At 45.5% G+C, this 12,319-nt stretch overlaps 1 long non-coding RNA gene across 12 annotated transcripts in view; it reads right to left on the bottom strand.

Annotated features, from left to right (window-relative positions):
• The window catches only part of LOC111248115 (uncharacterized), a 159,004-nt gene that overhangs the window by 105,694 nt on the left and 40,991 nt on the right, over positions 1 to 12,319 (bottom strand). Inside the window, exons 2-3 of one of the 12 annotated variants that reach the window (XR_015324250.1) lie at positions 2,344 to 3,106; positions 1,660 to 2,109 (exon numbers count right to left, since the gene is read on the bottom strand). The exons of the other annotated variants lie outside the window; for them this stretch is intronic. This is a non-coding gene — a long non-coding RNA (uncharacterized LOC111248115). Of the gene's footprint in view, positions 1 to 1,659; positions 2,110 to 2,343; positions 3,107 to 12,319 lie in introns of those variants that run through there. 12 annotated transcript variants of the gene reach the window in all.

Here is a 12,319-nt window from a genome sequence, read left to right as displayed (position 1 = left end):
ACGTAGACACTTATTGCACTCACCCATTTAGACAGAAGCTCATATAAAGGCTTCTGCAAGCTTGATTGGTGCATGTTTTCTCGTAACACTGCTGTCAAGGCTGCTATTGCCGTTATACTAGTATTTGCCTATAATTAGTAGGGAGTAGAGCGGTGTCCTACAAAAGAATACAGAGACAGACGGTGTACATCGAGAAGCTGCGTGCACTCGAAACTCTACAAAGCAGAAATCGATGGCCCTATGAAATTTTTATGGACAATTTTCTTTAATCAATTTAACGATTATTGTACGGAATATAAGTTCGCTACAGAGTCTCGTGCCGCCCATTAGCTCTGCTCCGTAGAAATATGTAGAGCTCCTATTCTGTGTGCCTGTGATCGTATGCTGGCAGAGAAACTCAAAGGGGGTAATAAATCTACGGATGCTTACGCATAAACGAATTATATATGAACAGTTTAGGGGGTCCACGAAATCTTATCTGAGCCTCAATGACTAAAAACGAACATACACTGTGTTCCTTCCTTTGTTTTCCATAGACATATAGTAATGTAAAAAAAGCGAGTAGAAAAAACGGGGGGGGGGGGGGCCTTGAGTATGAGTCGAAGCTGAATCGAACGGGCGGAAAAAGCCACGGCCTATTCTAGTTATAGCTTGTCAGTGACTGACTAGCTTTTCTAGCAGTTTGCTTGTGGAATGTAAGTTCAAACGAGTTCCATCGAATAGTACAACATGTAAAAAAAAAACCTGTAAGTTACGCCAAGAAATACGAGCATACGTGCTTTCGCTCCGCCCAGATCTGTGGTTAAATCGTCGAAATAACTAGAAATAGCTGGAATTATAACTAGTCATTATAGAGTCGTGTGATCAATACACAATAAAATGTCTAAGCAATAATACCAAACGGACGCATATTACCTATGCGGGACGCCTTAAACTACAAACTACTTCTAATTTAGTTGGAACATTGCGGAATGATGTTTTAACGTGAAACAAAGTGTTTCTGGGACCGGGTGCGCTTGTCCAGAAGCTTAACATATGTGGTTTTCCCGGAAAAATTTCTAAAGCGACCTTTCATCCATTAGTGAAAGATCCTTCCAGTTCCCTAAAAAACCCTGCAAAGGCCTCCATGGTTCACGTCCCAACGATAGCGAACAGAAGCGTCGGCCATTTTTAAACTAGTCTAAGGGCTAACTAGCATTCAGTGAAGGGGTTAACACATTACGTTCATATCGCCTGAACGAGGCTCTATAGAGATCTTGACAAGGCAAGCTGAACTGGCTATACTGGAGCACCTATTGTTAACTTCTCAACTCCATCAGTTAAAAACAGAACAAAGAGGTTTTTCAGGAATACATATATATATATATATATATATATATTACATGGATTGTACAAGTTTCGAAGTAATTAGCTAGAACCTGTTTGCAATGTTATTTTAATATTGCTATTACGATTACTTGTTATTTCTGGAAGACAGACCCATCTACTGTCACATATTGAGACGATGCAATAGACGCCAATCCTCTGGAGCCGCTATAGCAAATAGACATATATAAGTCCATTCGCTTATCGTATCCAATACTGTGTTTTTTGCATACGAGCACAAAAAGCACCTGGGTGGCTTTTTTAAAGAGTTTCAAAAAAATATTCAACATTACGAACGGTTAGAGCCTTTACTGACTGCCTTAACAAAACATAGTAATACCTTGTTGGGTGCGTGTATACATAGACCTGTTTGTTTACGATTGCATACGATAGAAATAGCTGTCCAATGGATTATATTTGAATGACTTCTCCTGGCTGTACCTGCATAATTTCAAGGTAGGCCGCCTACTATTAAATATAATAATGTGATTGGATTAGTTGCTTATCCGTCCCTCGGGAAATTTTATCGTTAATTACAATCGTTCGTACGGCCTTTTTAGTGACGACAAATGTCGACGACATGCTGCTTCGTTTACTGTTCTGTGGTGGTCGCTTCCGTTTCGCTGATTAATCTGGAGCACGACGTATTGTCTGGGTTAGGCAGGCAATAATAACCTGACTGCACTGCCCCACACTCTTCGCTTCGGCTATACGATGATCGGAGATCGGTCAGATGCTGTCTATCTGCAGTCAATAACAATGGAGAAATTTAGGTGCGGCAGGGCAGGTGGCAAGTGAAGCTACGAAAAGAAAAAGTAACTGAGCAAGTAGGTATTGGTATCATTATTTGAGTGTTAGCGCTTCCATCATCACCTCGTACTTCTTCGCTCTTTGTTCGCGCATTAACTCAACTCAATGACGCAGCCGAACGCAGATAGGTGTACGACAGATAGACGCTCTACTGTCCGAACTACTTACTACCGGCCGAACTCTCATCGGACGTCCTCGTAGTCCTTCTTCGTCATCGTTGGCGTTCGCTCGTCCATAGCCGCAGCTCGTATATGGTCGGTTGGCTGTTTCCTGGCCGAATAAGTGTAGTACGCAAAAAACCTTTGACCTTCACGGGTTCCTTTTGCGTTGTTCGTGTAGTTGTCGCCGCCGCCGCCGCCAACCATCAATAGGCAGCAGCAGCAGCAAAAGCGGCCATTTTGCAAGGCGGTTGGTTAGTTGGTAGATTTTTGGCATCACCATCGCCATCGCCATCGGATTTCTTCTTTGATGACGATGGTCTTGATGGTGCTGCTGCTGTAGAAAATGATGCCGAAGATGATGATGATGATCGTTGATGGAATAACCTCGTTCTCTACGGCCCCTATTCTTGTCTTCGTTCCTCCCCCACCCTTCTTCAAAACACAGTTGGCAGCCGACCAGTCCAAGCGAGATTCGATTAAGTGAGATCCAACCCTAAAAGCTCGTACATGCTACACACAGCAATGCGGCTACCCTAGCAAGAATCGCGTCCACAGAGGAGCACAACCATCAGCAAAGATCCGTCCGCCTATCGGCCCGTCAGTTCGGTTCGTCTCAGATTCAAAATCGTCTCCGCAGCAACCAAAGCTTGCTAGCCACTGTCGCCGCTGCTGTTATTCATGATGACGATGATGATTTTAGTGCTGTTGCGGCTGGGGGCGCTTCGCTTCCTGATTCTGCGGGCAAGCGGCCATTCAGCAGCAGTAAAAACCTGTAAAAGAGAGAGAAGATCGAACGAACGGATCGAGCAGTGAGCCAGCAAGCCCTATCCGGACAGCTGACTTACGACACAGATGGCGATGGCTAGCACGAGCATGATGACGATGCAAAATTCGCATTTCGTAGGATAGCCTCTTTAGCCCATGAAGGTATTTCGTTGAGCTCATTTGAGCCGGGTTCAATGTTCTCGCCAACGTCAGTGCAAGAAAAATGGTTTCGTTACGAGACTATTCACGCAATGGCGGGCCATGCGTTGACGCGGAGCAAAGGGTGCATAATGCTTTACTTGGATATCTTTCTCCATACGTCGCGCGCGTATAGCGATGGTCAGTACATGAAAACTTCACATGGGCACACTTCGCAATTGTTGTCACTTTCACACGTTCACAATGCGACCTACTGCCTACTTTAAGGCACTGTGTGCTAGAGATGGTTCTGACTGATTAGGTCAAGGTGATAAAAAAAAAAGGTGTCATGAAGGTAGATTAACCGAGAATTCTACACCATATCGTCCTGATGTCTTTTCACAAGCTTGCGCTTTCCTTCGAACGCTCACGTGTGAACGATAAAAACAAGACCGCAAAAAATAGCGTTTAGTCCGTGGAAGCAACGGAATAGGTAAAGAAAAAGCAACTAAAGGGAAGTGTGGAACCGGTCCTTAGCGAAGGTACAGATATTTCACTGTTTTTCTATGCTAATATGAAATTAACTGTTTCAGCGCAAAAAAATTTTCTGATTGAAAAGGTCGGAACGTTACCCTACAAATAGAAGATCCCATTTTTTAACCATCTGTAACAGCTGTCGGTTTCCATTTTAATGAATGCAATTTCTCCACACGTAGTCCACTTCGTCTGACTGTACATATCAGAATGTCCTCTCAGAAGACGTATATCTTCCCCTGCCTATTTCAAAAGTAAGTTATTCAGTACTGCAGGCTTTTTTTCTGCTGCTATAGGCTATCTAGCTGGAAGAACAGGACGTAACAACGACAGGCCACCGGAAAGGATGGGAACCATAAATTAATCAAAAGATTTCCCTAACGTTATTCCGTTGGTGTTAGGATAAGCATCAGGTAATACAGTATGGTACGATAAAATGGGTATATGTCAAGGCCATTGATTATAGCAAGTATTTCTGTTTATCTAGGCTTGCGCTTCATACCGTTCTTCAAACATGGTTCCACGTTAGCAAAAGGTATGTCAAAGGTGTCGTGATCTTTCGGCTGTCGGGATACGCTACAATCTTCTTTAGCCAGCTGATTAGATCGTCAGTCACAGTACAATGCCATCAACAACCCATTGCTTCCGTCGTCGATGGCTTCTTTCTCTGTTCACCCTGTCATATGGCGGATCTAACCGTGACGTCGAGCTACGTAATGTCACTTGTGCGTTTGTAAAGTGTTCTTCGTGGTATCATTTTGATTTAGCGTACGTTGACACCAGTCACATCTATTGTCTGGGTTAGCATTCTTTATGCAAGCAGCATTCTTGCGAAGGCTGGCCTCTGGCGGTCTTCCCTGCGTCTGCAACTGACTTTTCGGGGTCCTGGACGGTTATTATTGGCAGAAGGAATTCATTAATGTTGCTAGCGCACCGTAGTGTAGAGCAAGACACCAAGGCAAAAAAGGAAACCTGACGCGACCTCAGGTTTCCGGATTCGATCCGGATGGAGAGTACAGAGCGCTCGATCCGGACGGAAGGTAGCCGATGGCCGATAGGCCGTCGCTTGTACGCAGAAGGGTTGCATTCAACAAGCGATGCTAATAATTCTTGATTGCCAGTCCGTCTCCTATTGCTAGGATGACAACTTCCTTCAGATTTTTTACAGGACGATAACCTCAGTCCATTCTTTTTGTGAGTGTGGTAGTAGCCCAGTCTTCATTCTGGGTTTATTCCTTAGCCTATCATTCTCTCACGACGTCTCGCCTTGTCCCTGTCTTTTTGTCTCTATACAAAGATATGAAGTGTGAGTTGGTCCCGCGGACGTTACAGAAGCGACCCGTGCAACGAAACCAAATTATAAAACTCGAGAACAGGGAGCGAAATAACAAGTGCCTAGATAATAGTGAAGACAGTGGACCTATCTAGTTGCCCGTAGACGTCGAAGAGCTTCTTATAACCCAAGTTCTATCTGTTGGTGCAATGATGTAGTGTGAAGACTCCCTTTGATCCATAGCCACCAACTGCAGCGGCAACTCCAAATCCACAACCTCAAAATGCACTTCTACTCTAAACATCGTTCTATTTTGTCCTTCCAATTTCCGTCGCCCGTACTTCTCCTTTAACTGTAAGTGGAGCAGAGGGCGCCGCCTTCGCGATGTTGACAACAGCAACGCGAATGGGCATGGGAAATGATCGTCCGGACGGAAATTGGGGGGGGGGGGGGGAGACACGGAATAAAGCGGTTGGCATCATCCCCCATCGAGGATCGGTCGGGGCATCTCAAGCCTTCTCGACGATGGTACTTGGGCACAAAGGGTCTGATAGGGGACAGGTCGACACAGTAGTGAGCTAGCCACAAAGGCTGCTATCAAGCTCATAGATGGAACTAAGGGTAACACAACATATCTTGTTACTACTCTACCAGCGCCCCTGCACCTTCCGGCACCCGGGGGTCAGTCTTTTTTCCATTTGTATTGCCACCTCTGATTCTTAACCCCATGTTTCCCAAGTTCTGTCTTTGTATCTACCCAGTATTTCGATGTGGCGACCCGTAGCCATTCAGAGATCAAGCAAGTTGCTCCTACGTACTTCGATCCGCTAATGGAAAAGAAGGACGAGGCAAAGAAAAAGACGACGCAAGAAGGCGGTGAAGAGGCAAAGCATGATGGGGCATAAGCAACGACGGCAACCGTTTCAGTCGCTGCCAAATTAAGTAGCACAACCATTGGGATAGAGACTAAAGACCGCAGCTGCAACCTCAGTAAACGGAACAGAAAAAAAGAAGCCAAAAGCTGCAGATGAGGGCATTGCTAAGCAGCCAGAATAGAAGTTGAACAAGAGCTGAAACAAGTTGAGGCAGTCAAGTTAGCTAAGTAAGGCCGCCGGACTGGCACGTTCTGCTTCTGTCCTGTTGTCCATGAGCCCTGACTTCTTTTTTCTAAAAGAATCTGGACAGTGCGCTGCTACTAAGCCACTAAATGTGTGTCTCGCTTAGCGTCAAGGCATACCTAGAAGGAGAGAAAAAAGTAGGAGCCGGCTAAAAAGCCGGCTAGCGATCTAGCTAACCCTTTAGCGCTAGCGGTTACAAACACAGGGCTGGACGCTGAGTAGGCTTTTGAGGTGAACAGCATTGAAGGAAAATGGGGAACCGGATATGGATGTACGGTAGCGGCGAGTGACGGCGACAGCAGCAGCGGCGGCGACGGCAGCAGTAATGTCATAGCAGTCGCAGAAATCGCAGAAAATGAATACGCTGTTCCGCGACTCTCAAAACAACCCCAATAGCCGTTAGAGCGTCTGCTGGTTGACGGGCCAGTGGCCGTCGATCGTCAGAGTCCAGCCGGAGTCTAGGCATCGCAACCGGTCCAGGCGCTAACGAGTACTGAGCTTCAGTCAGGGCCGAAGTATACAGCGACCGTGATCTCCCTGTGGAATAACAGCTGTAATAGCTCCAGACGGACGAAGGAAGCTAACAGACCACAGATGAGGACCAACCGGTGCTTTGACTGTTGATCGTCCAAACAGTGGGTCTCCGGCAGGGAACGGAATAGTTTAGCACGAGATTTGTGCTGGCTGAATCTGACGATGTAAACCGGAATAGGCCAGGTGAAAATAATCACACCAGGCTACAACTAGCTATTTAACGATACTTACCCAAGGACCACCAATATTGTAAGGCTTAAACACGGTGGCCGTATCTTAGTAGCGAGCATCGTACCGCTCTAGACAGCTCTTTCAGCCAGATTCGGATTCTGCAGAAATGGGGAATCGATTCTAGTGCGCAGCAGACTTAAGCGCTTGTCGAGCTCTATTCGAACTAGCATTTCGATCTACGGTCACGGTACTACAATCGTATCGTTCAATGAACTATTCTAAATAAACACAAAAAAAAACAAAAAAGATTACTGCATCTAAAAACGAACTAGATCCGTGCAACTTTCAACCGACAGCTCTTGCATATATCGTGGTCTTATGTTATGCGCCATGTGGAATTATGTCCGAACTGCAGGCACATATCAGCTGTTTATTGAGAGACGCGTCAATATGAACCAGTCACGTACCTACAGCGAGCCACAAAAGTGCTATATTGGAGCCTGTTTACGCATCTGAGTTCCACTTAGATTGCCCACGCTCAGCCATTACCCTACACATATTTAGTAATATTAATAAAAAAAGAGGCAGAGTTAAAATTTTGTCATCTAACGGAGGTTATGGGGGTTAATATGAATGAGAGTACAGTTCACACGTGATATAAGGTATAGCGATATGTTGAGACACGCTGGTGAGTCAGAGTAGAGGAATAAGGAGCCTTTTTATAAGTCGGAGCCGGACCTCACATCTGTTGCTTCGGCAATGATGATTGTGTGTTAGTTCCTCATTGTACTGCTGCTGCTGAAGGTGATGGGCATAGAGATAGCTGACTTACATTAGCGCAACTCTCACGTCGTCACGGATAGGTTCCAACAGATAGAAGGCTCGTTATACGCTACGAATGGTTAGAGCAAGCAGCAAAATCGCCTTCTGCACATGATTTCTATATGATGATGGTTTAGGGGGTTAGCGTGATCACTAGCGGCAACGTGCGGAAGAAGAAATGAATTAAACAAGCAGGCCATTTAAACTTCAGCCACAACAATAGCCAAAGCGGTACGACAAAGATGCTGCTGCGGCGCTTACCGACATACCTGTCACTTCTCTTGTAGTATGATGATACTTATGAAAACAACGACGGTATTGGACATGTCAGTTGCGGCTGAAAAGCCACTTAAATCGATATCGGCTTAATATTCACATTAAAATTAATGAATTGTGAGAAAATCTATCTTTAATCTATCTGGCTACACATAATGTTCCTACAGGCGTTCTGGAGCCTTCGTTTTAGCGTTTACGCTCGTTCCTAAGGTCCAGCTCGCTTGTAGTTGTTACCCGCCACCGCAGCTGCTGGTTCTGAGAACAAAAATATATTCGTATGTAACGACTTGCGTGCTTCCCAGATGATCGTAATTCTATGGCAAAAAAAATTGCGGATGAGACAATAAGCGAAATGATAGCACAGCGCCAAAACGAAATCAAGCCCTCTCTCCTTGCTCTTCCGCACGCGTCCAAACAATTTGATAAGCATTACAGTGCGGCACGGTAGTACTGGCCAGCCGATTGGCGGTCTAGATGTTATGGCCTCCAAGTAAATTGAGTAACCAGTAACAACGGCACCTGCACAGAATGATATGGGTTCAGTCATTATCTTTCGAGGAGCCTTAGACTATAGAGCAGTGGAGGACGTTGACTCAGGTCCCTTAACGATACTAGCAATGTCTCTATCCAAAGGCTACAACTGTGTACGGACGGGTGTGCATCTATGCAGCCCAAGCGGGAATAATAGCAGCTGTTTGGGACTCAGATGATCACCGACAGAACAAAGGACAGGACGGACGCGGTATGGTTCATCCCGGTTTATCCGCAATACGAAAAAACTCTGCGTTTTTTTAGTTATAGGCAGAATAATGTTTTTAACGAACCGTAGAATATCAGAAAAAGAGAGGAAGACTACAGGGGGTGAACTTCGAATTTTTTTTTGCTGGCAAACACGCGCATTTTCTAACGTTTTGCAACGCCTAATTAATACAAATTTCCGTTATGCTTTCATAGAGAGTGCGTTCATTGCTTTTGTTTGTACAGTTGGCTGCAGATTACGATCTGGTGGGTGTCAGATGGACCGGCAAAATACTGAAGTGTCATTAGCGTGAATACGCTAAATCTGTGAGCCTGTGCATCAGGAGGGGGCGAAACCAGGACAAAGGCTAAATAAGGCGACTGACACTTTAACAACGCTGAAGTGCGCTCTCACAATTCAATAGATCCCATGTATTATAGCTCGTAGCGAAATATAATAACACGACGTTGTTGAGTAAGCAACAAGGGTTTGGCGAGAAAGAGAGATTTCAAGTGGAATTATCATGTGTGGAAAAGATGCTCCTCTTGCCCTTGGAGAGACTGGCTTACAATCCAGATTAGATTAAAGCTGTCGGAAGCAACTGAATATACACAAACTATCCTTTAGTCTGCTGTCGTTGGACCGTTGACCGGCCGCTCCTTGATAACAAAATTAAATGGCGTTTAGATGTTGAAGATTCAAGTCAACTTCAGGCTAGATGATACTGCCGGACAGTCGAGATAGCCTCCTCCGCCCCTCCGCCCAATAAACATTGCTTTCGTTAAACCTTGAACTATAAAGGCAATGAGAACCCGCAGTGCAGCTGTACAACCGACGGTCAAATCAGGACATTGAGTACTCTGCGAATTTTGTATTTATCAAATTCAGCATGAATAACATTGAGCTTGTCTTCTAAGACTTTTTTTTAACAGGGGTTATCTGGCATATAATATTACTCAGGCCAGCTGTCAGCCTTATCTATACTACCATCCCATTATGACAAAGAATCGAATGATCTTACGAAAAAAAATGCAACTCTACCATTGACGTAAGCCACAAGTAATCGCGAAAAAAGGAAAGGATCACTGAGTGAAATATCGGCGCCATGCTTGCCAAAGACACGTGTACGTGCCCATATAATGCCCGCCCTACACTTGCTGCTGTTTGGGGGGCAATAACACAGAACATCTTTAACATTATAGAGGAGGAAGGCTGGCAGGGGGCTGAGAAAGGCTGAACCTTCACTTCGGTTCTGTATCTATTCTTTTATTGGCTACTTAATCCAACGAAATAGTCTCCAGCCGTATGTTGCTTGTATTTGCTAGCTAGCGTCTCTTCGCACTCCCACTTCAGATATCGTTGTCGAGGCGGATGACTGAAGAAAGGTATTGCGTATTGGCAGCAGCAGCCGAAGTTGGGCGCTCAGACAACAGAATACAGCAAGACAAGCAATGAGAGATAAGTCGTCGGCGTAGGGAAGAGACGGGGGGTGGGAGTGAGAAGGACGGGAGAATCTGCCGAAAGCAGACGATATATGTGTGCCCGGACGTGTAGATGTGAGACGGCGACGCCAGCAGCGCCGTCGTAGGCTCATGATAATGTCAGCCGGTGCCATCATGTCTCTGCACTGCTGCTGCTGTCGCCACCCCAGACACACATAGGCTACGTCAGAAAGGCAAGACAAGACGGCTGAGCCATTCGGTCGTCTGAAACATCGAGCATTCGGACCTGGGCCGGTTGATGCTGCTCCTAGACGATTTTTCCATTCCATGTAACTAGTTGACTCACGCCATCCGGCCGTCTGGCCCCCAAGCTGCACGTTGATCTATCCTCCGCAGCAACACTACATGGCTGTATTAGAAACAGCGGGCGGGGGAATGATGGTGATGGTTGCCATTACCATTGTAGAAGTGGTGGCACTGCTGGTGGACGACCAGCCGTCAATGAAGCGGCAACAGCAAGCCTACGCCAGTAAGCATAGTTCGTTTTTTTCTTCTACATGCAGGGTCAGCGGCTAGATGAGGTAAATACTCCTCGGTCCGTTCGTCCCTATTATCCTGCTTAACCTCACTCTAGTGAAAGACGAAGAAGATGAAAGCGAGATGGGATCGTGCGCTGCCGGCTGTCCGCGTCCCTGTCAGCCTATCAGAACCGCAAGGATACTTGGCTCCGTTCCCCTTATCCACGGAACAACAGCAGAGAGGAGCATAAGAAGTAGCATCCGAAGTAAAGGTGAAAGCTATCAAGCTTGCGCACGCGCTCTCGCTTCAGGTACACTGTCACCACCTTTGCCTACAGCCGCGACGGTGATGGTCTCCTGCTGCTGCAGCAGCTACAGGCGCGACTGATTTCTTTGTTAGAGAATAGTTTATGAGCCGTTGAGCTAGAGTTATCACGCTGTTTGCCGACTATCTGCCTAACTAGCTGGCGTCTGCAAGCCGACCGGCCGTACAGGTGATTGAATCTGAATTGTCATGTTCCAACGACAAACGTTTTCGTCGTCATTGTTGACGCCTTTGATCGTCTTCTGCGAGGTTTGTTCCGTTTTCCAGAGCTCATCGCTAACCGTTCATCTAGCTGTCTGCTGCCAGATCGGGTACTACATGTACCTGTTTGATTTAGCAAGCAGATAAGCAGGCAATACTCTACGCATAAATTGGCGTTATAAACATTATTCTGACGTATCATTGATGACACGACACCTATCGATGTCTCGGACCGTTGTGATACGAAGCGACAACGAGAAGAGCGTCGACAGTCTGGATGTCTGTATCTCAATCTAACGGAAGTGAATTACATCATATTGGGTGCTCAGTTCGGTGTTTATCGCTTTGATCGTTCACTGTTTGTTGATCAAACGATTTATAATGTTCTCGAAATTCGGTAATTTTGCAAAACGTTCTCTTGAAGGGTGACGGCCTTCATTTGCATGTGCCTCATTATTTGCAGTCCTATCCATGGGTCGGCAAACACGCCACCTTCGCTTCGCTAATTTTTAGAATTCCCTCAACTTTAACTAGTTTTTAATTCATTTTAATTAAGTAATTCTAGCTAATTTTGAATATATGAAACTCTGTCGCTCACCGAACGGAGGCTGAAGCACTTCATTCGAAAATTTATCTGTCTATACATATGCGTACTGAGGCATAACTTCAAACTAGTGTTTGCACCTCTTTCCGAGATGGCCTGTAAAAGTTATTTTTCGAATAGCGCATTCTACAGGTACACGTCCAAACCAATGAAGACTATTACGGCTGCTGCATGCTAATTATCGCAGCACTTAAGATTTTTTCTGGGTTGTGTTCTCCGTTGACATCGCGCGTTCCAGTCAGTTTCTCACAATGAGAGGCCCTAAACACCTTTAATCAATATACTCAAATCTGTATAGAGCTTCTAATTAACTTATCGTATTGTGTCAAACATCTCACACGACAAGCTAACCCCAATCAGCCTTAAGATAATGGTTCGAAATTATTTTACACGGCTCTAAATATAGAGCTAACTTCCATCGATATATTTAATTTAGCTTCAATTATATGACTGATCGAATCTGTACCCGGTGAAGCACATTGCCCTCAATCCATGTACGACCCTCAATCTTTGTCGACTGTAT

The sequence above is a fragment of the Varroa destructor genome, unplaced genomic scaffold (genome assembly GCF_002443255.2).
Source record: "Varroa destructor unplaced genomic scaffold, Vdes_3.0 BEIS01000003.1, whole genome shotgun sequence".
NCBI classification, from domain to species: Eukaryota; Metazoa; Arthropoda; class Arachnida; order Mesostigmata; family Varroidae; genus Varroa; species Varroa destructor.
The sequence above is the reverse complement of the archived record's forward strand: the minus strand, read 5'-3'. Positions and strand labels throughout refer to the sequence as shown.